This window comes from Panthera uncia, assembly GCF_023721935.1.
Source record: "Panthera uncia isolate 11264 chromosome B2 unlocalized genomic scaffold, Puncia_PCG_1.0 HiC_scaffold_24, whole genome shotgun sequence".
Taxonomy (NCBI): domain Eukaryota; kingdom Metazoa; phylum Chordata; class Mammalia; order Carnivora; family Felidae; genus Panthera; species Panthera uncia.
In genome coordinates this window covers 50,584,436-50,592,611 of record NW_026057580.1, presented here as the reverse complement: position 1 = coordinate 50,592,611, position 8,176 = coordinate 50,584,436, and the positions used below count along the sequence as shown (strand labels likewise).

The following is an 8,176-nucleotide window of genomic DNA, read 5'->3' as shown; positions in this document are numbered from 1 at the left end:
TGGCTCCTCTTCCTGGGGGCAGGGCCCTGGGCTCTGCACCCCTCCCCACGTGCCATACCAGCCCTCACCACTCCCCTCCCCCCCACAAGCCCCCAACCCTTGCCTTTCAAGGCCTTTGCGAGTCTCGAACAAGGCCGGACCCGGCCAGGCGCTCAGTCCGGCCGGGAGCACGGGGCTCTCCCCACCGCGCGGCTGCACAAAGCGGGGAGTGCAGCGGCGGCTGAGGCGCGCCCCCTCCCGCGAGCGGGCCGAGCGCGCGCGCCCGCCCCCGCCCCTCGCCCCCCACCCTAGCCCCCGGAGCGCCATTCGCGGAGCGGCTTACGCTAGTCGCCAGGCGTACGGCGCCCCAGCGGCCGGGGAGGTGCGCTGCCCGGCTCCCGTAAAGTTATTGTGAATGGGGAGCGGGTGACGTCAGCGCCGAATGTCAACAATGTAGCGATTGAGAGTGTGGGCGTTCCGGGGAGAGCGCGAGCCGCGCGGCGCGGAGCAAACAGCGCCGAGCCGCCGCCGCCTCAGCAGCAGCAGCAGCAGCGACCGTGCACACCCGGGCTGCGGTCGCAGCAGCGCTAACGTGAGCGCCCGCCGCCGCCCTCTCCACCCCGCCTGCCTGTTCCCGCGGCCGCCGGGCTCTTGCTTTCTCTCCGGCCTCCCCTCGACCCTTCCCCTCCCCCTACCCGGTACACTCGGGGGGCTGGGAACGAGCTGCCATGTGATGCGCGTCCTCTCCGAGAGCTTTCGGTGACCCCCGAACCGCCCACCGCGCCAGCTCCCGGGAGGGGGCTGCAGGCTGGGAAGACACTGGGAAGAGGAGGCGGAAAAGGACGCAAAGTTCTCTGGCGAGGTGAGTCCCCGGCCCTGGGTCCCGGGCCGGCACCGGGTGGGGCGGCGGGGCAAGTTAACGGGGGGAGGGAGCGGGTGCGCGGGGCAGGCGGGGAGGCGTGGGGAAGCGACGCGGGAAGGGAGCCCGGCCGCCCGGCGCGCAGCCGCCCGTCGAGCGCCCTGCCCGCTTTTATGGCATTTTCTAGGAACGGGAAGGGGGTGGGAGCCGAGCCGGCGGACGCGGCGCGGCGAATGTGAGCTCTCTCGCCAGGCTGTTTACGGCAAGCGAGGCGGCATTGTATTTTGCTCGCGTCGACGGGTGTTTTGGAACAGCAGGGGGAGGAGGAGCAGAGGGTAATAAGTCAGGCGTGGGGAGGGCGGGCTGGAGGGAGGCGCGCGTCCGCGCAAGCCGGAGCAGCTGTCAGACCCACGGCCCTGCTCTCGGCCCCCAGCCCGCGATCCCCGCGCCAGGCCCGGCGGCCTCCAAGCTGCCGGCGGCGTCCGCGCCTGAGGCTGCTCCGCGGGGACTGCGGCCACCGCGCCTTCGCGCTCAGCTGTCAGTCGCCGCTGGGTAGCTGAGACCTCCGCGACTGGCGCGGCATCAAAGCCCAAGTTTAGGGTCCCGGGAAGAGGCAAGCTGGGAGACTCGCAGCGCAGACCAAGGGAAGCGCGCTGGGTGGAATCCCTACTATCCAGTGACCGCGTTACGGGAATGCGTCCCTGGGAGCTTGAACCTAGGGGCTCGTGCCTTCAGAGATAGAAACCTTATACCCCCCCCCCCCCCAAGATTCTACATGAAATCAAAGTGCAACGCACACACACCCTCTTTTTCCTCCCCACACTTCAGTTTCCAAGCTCCACCTAGGAGAGGAGTTTATCCAGGGGACACCTCCGCACCTCCCCATGCCGAGTCTCCCTGTGATCGCTTCGTACTCCTCTCACGGGTGGGTGCTTAGTAGCCCAGTGGCGTTGGAGAGGGCGGCGGGCGGCGCTCATGGACTACCCCAGTTGCCCGCGAGAGGGGACTCGAGTGAGCATCTCGTCCACTTCGATCTGGCCGAGAATTTGCAGGAACTCGAACCGTGGGAGGAAGCGGGCAGGGCCGAGTGTATGCACGTGAAAGGGGCCGCGCACCCCTGGCTTTGGGGGTTGTGGACGTGCGGAGTATCCTCAGCACCTTCTCGCGTGTAGGCGAGTTTAACAACTTGGGGGAAGTTCCAGTGTGGGCGCTGTCCCGATGGTTTTGTCTGTGGCCGGAGAAGGCGCGCCTCGCAGCTCTCGCGCCCGGTGACCGTGGTCGCTGCGACCCGTGGCCCCCGAGAAATGGGAGGGACGAGGGCGCCCCACCCCCTACTGCGCCGCAGACTCCCCGCGGATCCGCGGGGAGCGAGACGCGGCGTTCCTTGGTTTCCACCTTTGCTGTCTAGTGCTGTAGTCGCACTGTGTGTAAATTTCATCTGTTGCGTGTGTTTAACTAAAAAGGGTAATTACTTTAGATAAAAAATCCTTTTCTGCCTAGTGGGAACCTTGGCGGAGAGGATGCCTAATGAGATATTTTGCTTTTGTCTGTTTAGAGTAAAATTAGAGATGTTAACTCCGATAACGGTTTTCTCAGATCATTAAAATGTAACATGTAGGAAAGGCATGTCGAGCTGCGAAGGCTCTGGCTGACATGAAAGAAGCTGAGCGTGAAAGGCTGCCACTCTTTCCGTGGAGAGGGCTATTTTGGTAAGGCAGCGGGCGTCTTGCTTAAAATGTGAGATTGCCCCACCCTGGTTCTCCGGCAGCTCCCGAGTAAATGGCATTTTTCATTCTTGCAGGTAGTAATAAACGTGAGTCAAAATGACATCTTGTTAGAATTAGTCTTTAGTCTGTAAGAGAGATTGCTAAATTACAGTGTTGCACTCAGACTGCTCCAGTGAAAGGTCTGTCAGCATTTCCATTATAAATTCAGTTTTTCAGGAGTTTATAATTTCACCACAAAAGTTGTGGTGACTGAAATGTTTTTCCTTTTTAGTGTTCTGGTTTAGAGAATACATTGATTGCCCAATTCTGTCCTATTTGCTGTTCCTGAAACTTGAATGTCATTCAAAGTGGGGGGGGGTCCCCAAAATGGAATACACAACCATGGAATAAAAAGTACTTTTGTTAGAACACACTCTAATTTGTGCAGGGCAATATTTTCATTTTGCATTTTGGAAGGGTTTGGGTTTGACATTTGGTAATCATAAGTGTGTTGAGTTAATTCCTCTGGTATCTGTTGCTTCTGCAGGTGGATTGAAATGTCAGTTCGTTTTGCATATGCCAGGATTATATGGGAAAACATTCTCTTCTTGCATGTGTGTGTCTGAACTCATAGCTAAATTATAAATACCCTTGTTAGTTATTTTTCTGTTCCTTGTAGGTTGCATGTGAGAATCTGCCATAGAGAAGAGGGGGTTAGGCAGCAAGGGAGGGGGGTCATCAGAACAACCCCCCCACCCCGCCCCAGTTCACTTTTCAGTATTGCTAATGCCTGGGAGGAAGCCATTTATTCCCTTTCTATTGAATCGTGCCTTTGACTCAGTATCTTCAGGCAAGTTCTTTCCAGTCACTCACCTCTGGCTGCTGTATGAGGGGCTTAATTATTTGCAAACTGCCTTGAAATCCCTGGATGAAAGGCACTGCATAAGTGCAAAGTATTGTTATTCAGATATGGAATTTAATGATCCATTACAGTTCATCAGGAAATGCACTTTGCAGTGATGGTAGGAAACGTTTCCACCTGATAGAGGGTAATAACAACTGCTTAAAAGTGGGTTCAGATTACAGATGAGACAATTAACTCTAGCCATGTGCTCTTCAATTTGTTGCAATTCATTTTGTGATCAAAGTGAGTCACGGAGAGCCAGATGGTCAGGTTCATGTTCAAATCTCTCCTAGGCTGGCCCTTCACTTCTGGGCCCACTGTCTGCACAGCCAACGGGACTTACTCATTAGCGCTTGTGAGCTGTTCCTCAGAATGGTTGATCGGGACTCCTGTGATGCCAACAATAGGGCTCAGGCCAATCTATATCGTTGGGAGCAGTTTAATTTTATTTGGATTAACTCACGCTTAGTATCTCTGGTATGGATCCAGCCTTAACAAGGGTGGAGAGAGATCCTTAGAGGCTCTCTAGCTCAGTGTGCTGGGCTTCACTCCCCTACTTTTTGTCCCTCAGATTTGGGGGGGGGGGTATGGTAGCTGGCTTGTTGTTAATGCTGGCTTCATTACTGAATGAATCACAGAATTACTTAGAGAAATAAATACCCTTCCTGTTTTGCTGAGGGGGTGTGGTGCAAGACCAGCTTCGTGGGCATGTGTGTGCTCTGTTGTACCCTTCCCCCCCTGCTCAGAAGGATCTCACACTTGGTTGAATCATCTGTTGTTAATCATCTTGAAATTGTTAATAATTCTTGAATTCGGGGCCCTTCATTTTCATTTTTCACTCTCCTGGTGAGGAGGGGGGCATAGTAGGGAAGGGCAACCACTACTTTGTCTTAGCTTCTTGTTGACTGTTGCCACACAGGAATAGGTGGGAATACTGGCTTTGTGTTACCATGTTACCTGGTTTATCCAAGAGAAGCAGGATATCTGCATTTTTATGTGGAAGCTCTAAGTTTAAAATACTAGTTCAAAAAAAACTTTTTAATTTTTTTTAACGTTTATTCATGTTTGAGAGAGAGAGAGAGACAGAGCTTGAGTGGGGGAGGAGCAGAGAGAAAGGGAGACACAGAATCCCAAGCAGGGTCCAGGCTCTGAGCTGTCAGCACAGAACTTGATGTGGGGCTCAAACTCACAGACCACGAGATCATGACCTGAACCGAAGTCAGACACTCAACCGATTGAGCCACCCAGGCACCCCTCAAAAATTTTTTAAATGCTGGATGAGGATGTATGCAATAGCTAGAGCTGGCCTTTCTTCTGCCTTTCTTTTAGGTAACCTTTCTTCTGCCACTGAATGGGCTAAAACTTCTTATTGTTTAATATTGCTGTATTTGGCTATTTTCTAAAGGCCTGGCACATAGTAGATGATTTATGAGTCTCCACCAAGTAAATGTCTGTAGCTATCCAGAAAATTGAAAGATATAAGAAAAACAAAACTTGAAATCAAAACTGAGTCCCACTCAGGGATTGATAACTTTCTTTCTGATAGAGAATGCAACATGAAGAGCCACATACTTAATATCATGGGTGCCATGGCAATCCTCTGAAGGTAAATAATCCATTCCTTTTGAATAACCTGTCATCTTCTTAGGTGTTATTGACCAGATGGGGTAACTTGGCTATTAAATGCCTGAGGACCTACATGAGAATTTGACATTTGAGAACACCCACTAAAATAATAGTTGTGATTTATTGAAGGCTCAATATGTGCCAGGAACAGTGTTAACTACTTTCTCTGTACTTGTCTCGATGACTCCTCAAAGCAACCTTGGGAAGTAGGCATTGTACCCATTCTGCAGAAGAGGAATTTTCTCATTTTATGTTGTAAAGAATTTCACCTGAATGCTGTATGTGTTTTCTGGACTGTCTAAAGGTTATTCCCCATCCTGTATATACAGTCTAGCCCTGAGTCAATGACTAGGTGTGCACAGGAACCATATTAAACAGAGGACATGGCTCCTACTCTCATGGACAAGGAACATAGAACAGTACCAGATGCGACATATTTGCCAAAACCTGCATTTATACAGCAGACACTGCATCTACCTTCCTGTTCCTCTCTTACTAACTGGATGTTACAGAAGTTCCAGTGACATAGGACCCTAGCAGAGGCACTGGAGGATCAGAAGCCAAGGCTGGTTGTAAAAATTTGCATTTTGGGGGAAAAGGGCATAAACTTCTGGCACAGCTAGAGCTACATTACGCAAAGCAGCACCAAGACCCTGGGAATCATAGAAAATCGCTCCTGTTTTGTCAGTGAGAGTGTGTGACCTACTCCTGGCCCATCTTTAAATTTTATGTAAATATTTACAGATTGTTCAAGTCCAAAGTGAAACCTGCTGTGAACTAAACATTTTGTAAATTTAGAAAGGTTGCCCAGAATATCCTTTTTTTATTTTTTGGCCTGGAACAACATTTCATAGCAAAGTAGTTTTCTTTGTCAGTTCAGGGTTTTTCCTTTTACTTTTCTTCCCCCCCCCCTTTTTTTCTTTCTTATTAATTTAAAATGTTAGTCTACCTAAACCTGAAACCTAATCTTACCATCAGCATGCTGCTTAGCCTCCCTACAGCTGGAAGTATCCTTAGAATCACTACTCTGTCCTTTTCAAGGACCATTTCTTTTCTAAAGAATATGGAAATTGAACCTTGCCATACCAGTGGCACTACCTCACAAATCAGGCAGGATTTTTGCCTTTGTTTTTCCTTGAGCTATCTTTTCCAAAATAATAAATCTCCCCAATCTGAAAGCATTTCACGTATGTACTCGTTCATTCTAGTCATTGGAATTACAGCCAAGATGTCTCTCAGTCTTCCCCAGTGACTTCATAATCATCATTTCTCCAGCATATTCCCCTGGTTAACTTCTCTTTTGTTCCTTAGCCTGATAATAAATTGTCCTTTGGTTCTGAGATGGGTCATTTCCTCACTGACTTTTTTGTTCATCTCCTGAAGGCTGTAGGACACACTGCTGATGCCCCTGAGAACTGGAGCTCGGTTGCTAGCTCCCTCTTGTCTTTGTGTCTGCTTTCATCTTCTCCTTCCCCAAGCATTTAAATCCTCCACTGTCCAATCCTCCTATTCTTCTCGTAATTGTTTTCATTTGTTCCTGTGTCTGCAGCTAGCGTGTCACAAACTCCAGGTTAGTTTCAGAAGAAATCTATTTGAGCTTCCAGGTCCTCCAATTCCAGTCTTGCACTGTTCTTCTCTCTCCCCTGTCATTTTCTGCAGATGCTTCAGGAGTTTCCTCAGGACTTTTCATGAGTCTGACCCAGAAGGCTTAGACTAGAAGTTTCCTTAGTATCCCAGTATCCACACATTAGTGGCAGTTTTTATTTTCTTCCCATTCTGTATTAGAACCTTGGGGTTGCAACAAAATGGGCCAGGTGTTCAGAAGTGCCATTCTTTAGGGATAGATGCCTCATTCATTCCATAAATAAACATCTACTGAATATCTCTTATGTGACAGGCATGGTGTTAGGTGATCATAGTGCTCTTAGTGGAAAGCGGTAAGGGGTCACAGATCCAGTTCTGGTCCCTGCCCTAGTGAAGAATGCCATAGAGATGACATTAATTAGGTAGTAACAGATCACCCACTGCACGTTCTGTAAAGGAAAGGTATTCCATTCCAGGGGGGGGTGTAATGGGGGAATGTGACCAGGCTGGGCAGTTGGGGCAGCCCTTCCTGAGGAATTATGGAATGAGCTGCCTATCCGAGCCCATCTGAAATTTGGAGCTTGTCATTTCTTCCTAGCCTCCTAATCCTATTAATTCACTACTATCTTTGGCCCTTTGGAGTATTGCATAAACCATGATATAACCCTTGGGGCCATTTTGGCAAATAATGATTCCTGTATACAGAGTCCAGAATTGATTTATTTACCTGTGTCTTTAGAACCTGATAAAAACAGAATTAATTGCCAAGAATACTGTTCATTTCCATAGTTGGAAAACAATGCAAGTTAGCGTTTTTATTTTGAACATATTTAGGGTCATTTTGACCACATTTAAATGATTAGAAGTTACACAGACATTCCTCCCAGTTGGCTGGTAAGTGTCTGACCTAGGCAAGGATCTTCAATGAAAATGTGAGCCCAGCTTCTGTATGAACCCCCTGCCTACCCCAAAGCAAGAAGGTTTCTAGCCTCTGCAGCCCAGGATGGATTATTTAGACCATTCTTAGCACAATTCAGGAGTTTTGACGGTATATATTTAAAACAAACTACTGTACCGTATGCTAAAACTCTTTTTCTTTGGATGATAGCTAGCCTGTGTTGGGAGCTTCCTATGTGTGTTATTCATATTAACTCATTTAATCCTTATAACAACCCAGAGCTGGGTGTGATCATTAGAAGCTGAGGCACAGATGTCAACCAGCTAATGAGAGGTAGAGCTGGGATTGGAAACTAGGTATCTGATGCTACAGCCTGTTCTCTTAACTGCCATGCTGTTCTGCCCCCCGTCCCCCACTTTTCGTTTTTGCTCTCTAGCAGTTCTCAGAAGTGGAAATTTAGGCCAACTCACTCTGAAATATTGGATATTTTGTTGATGTCTATCTGAACGATAAAATTGAAAAAATCATGTGTCAGTGAACTTTAATGAATACATCTTTTGTCTTTCGTATGATTCACTTTCTAATAATTTCATTCCTCAGGTCTAAGTGTCCACTGGGGA

The 8,176-nt window shown here is 49.1% G+C and overlaps 1 protein-coding gene across 1 annotated transcript in view; it reads left to right on the top strand.

Moving 5' to 3' along the window:
• The first annotated feature begins 351 nt into the window (after positions 1-351).
• BACH2 (BTB domain and CNC homolog 2) overlaps positions 352-8,176 on the top strand; it is a 353,470-nt gene continuing 345,645 nt past the window's right edge. Inside the window, exon 1 of the mRNA XM_049654004.1 lies at positions 352-841. The gene's annotated coding sequence lies outside the window, so the exon portion shown is untranslated. The remainder of the gene's footprint in view (positions 842-8,176) is intronic.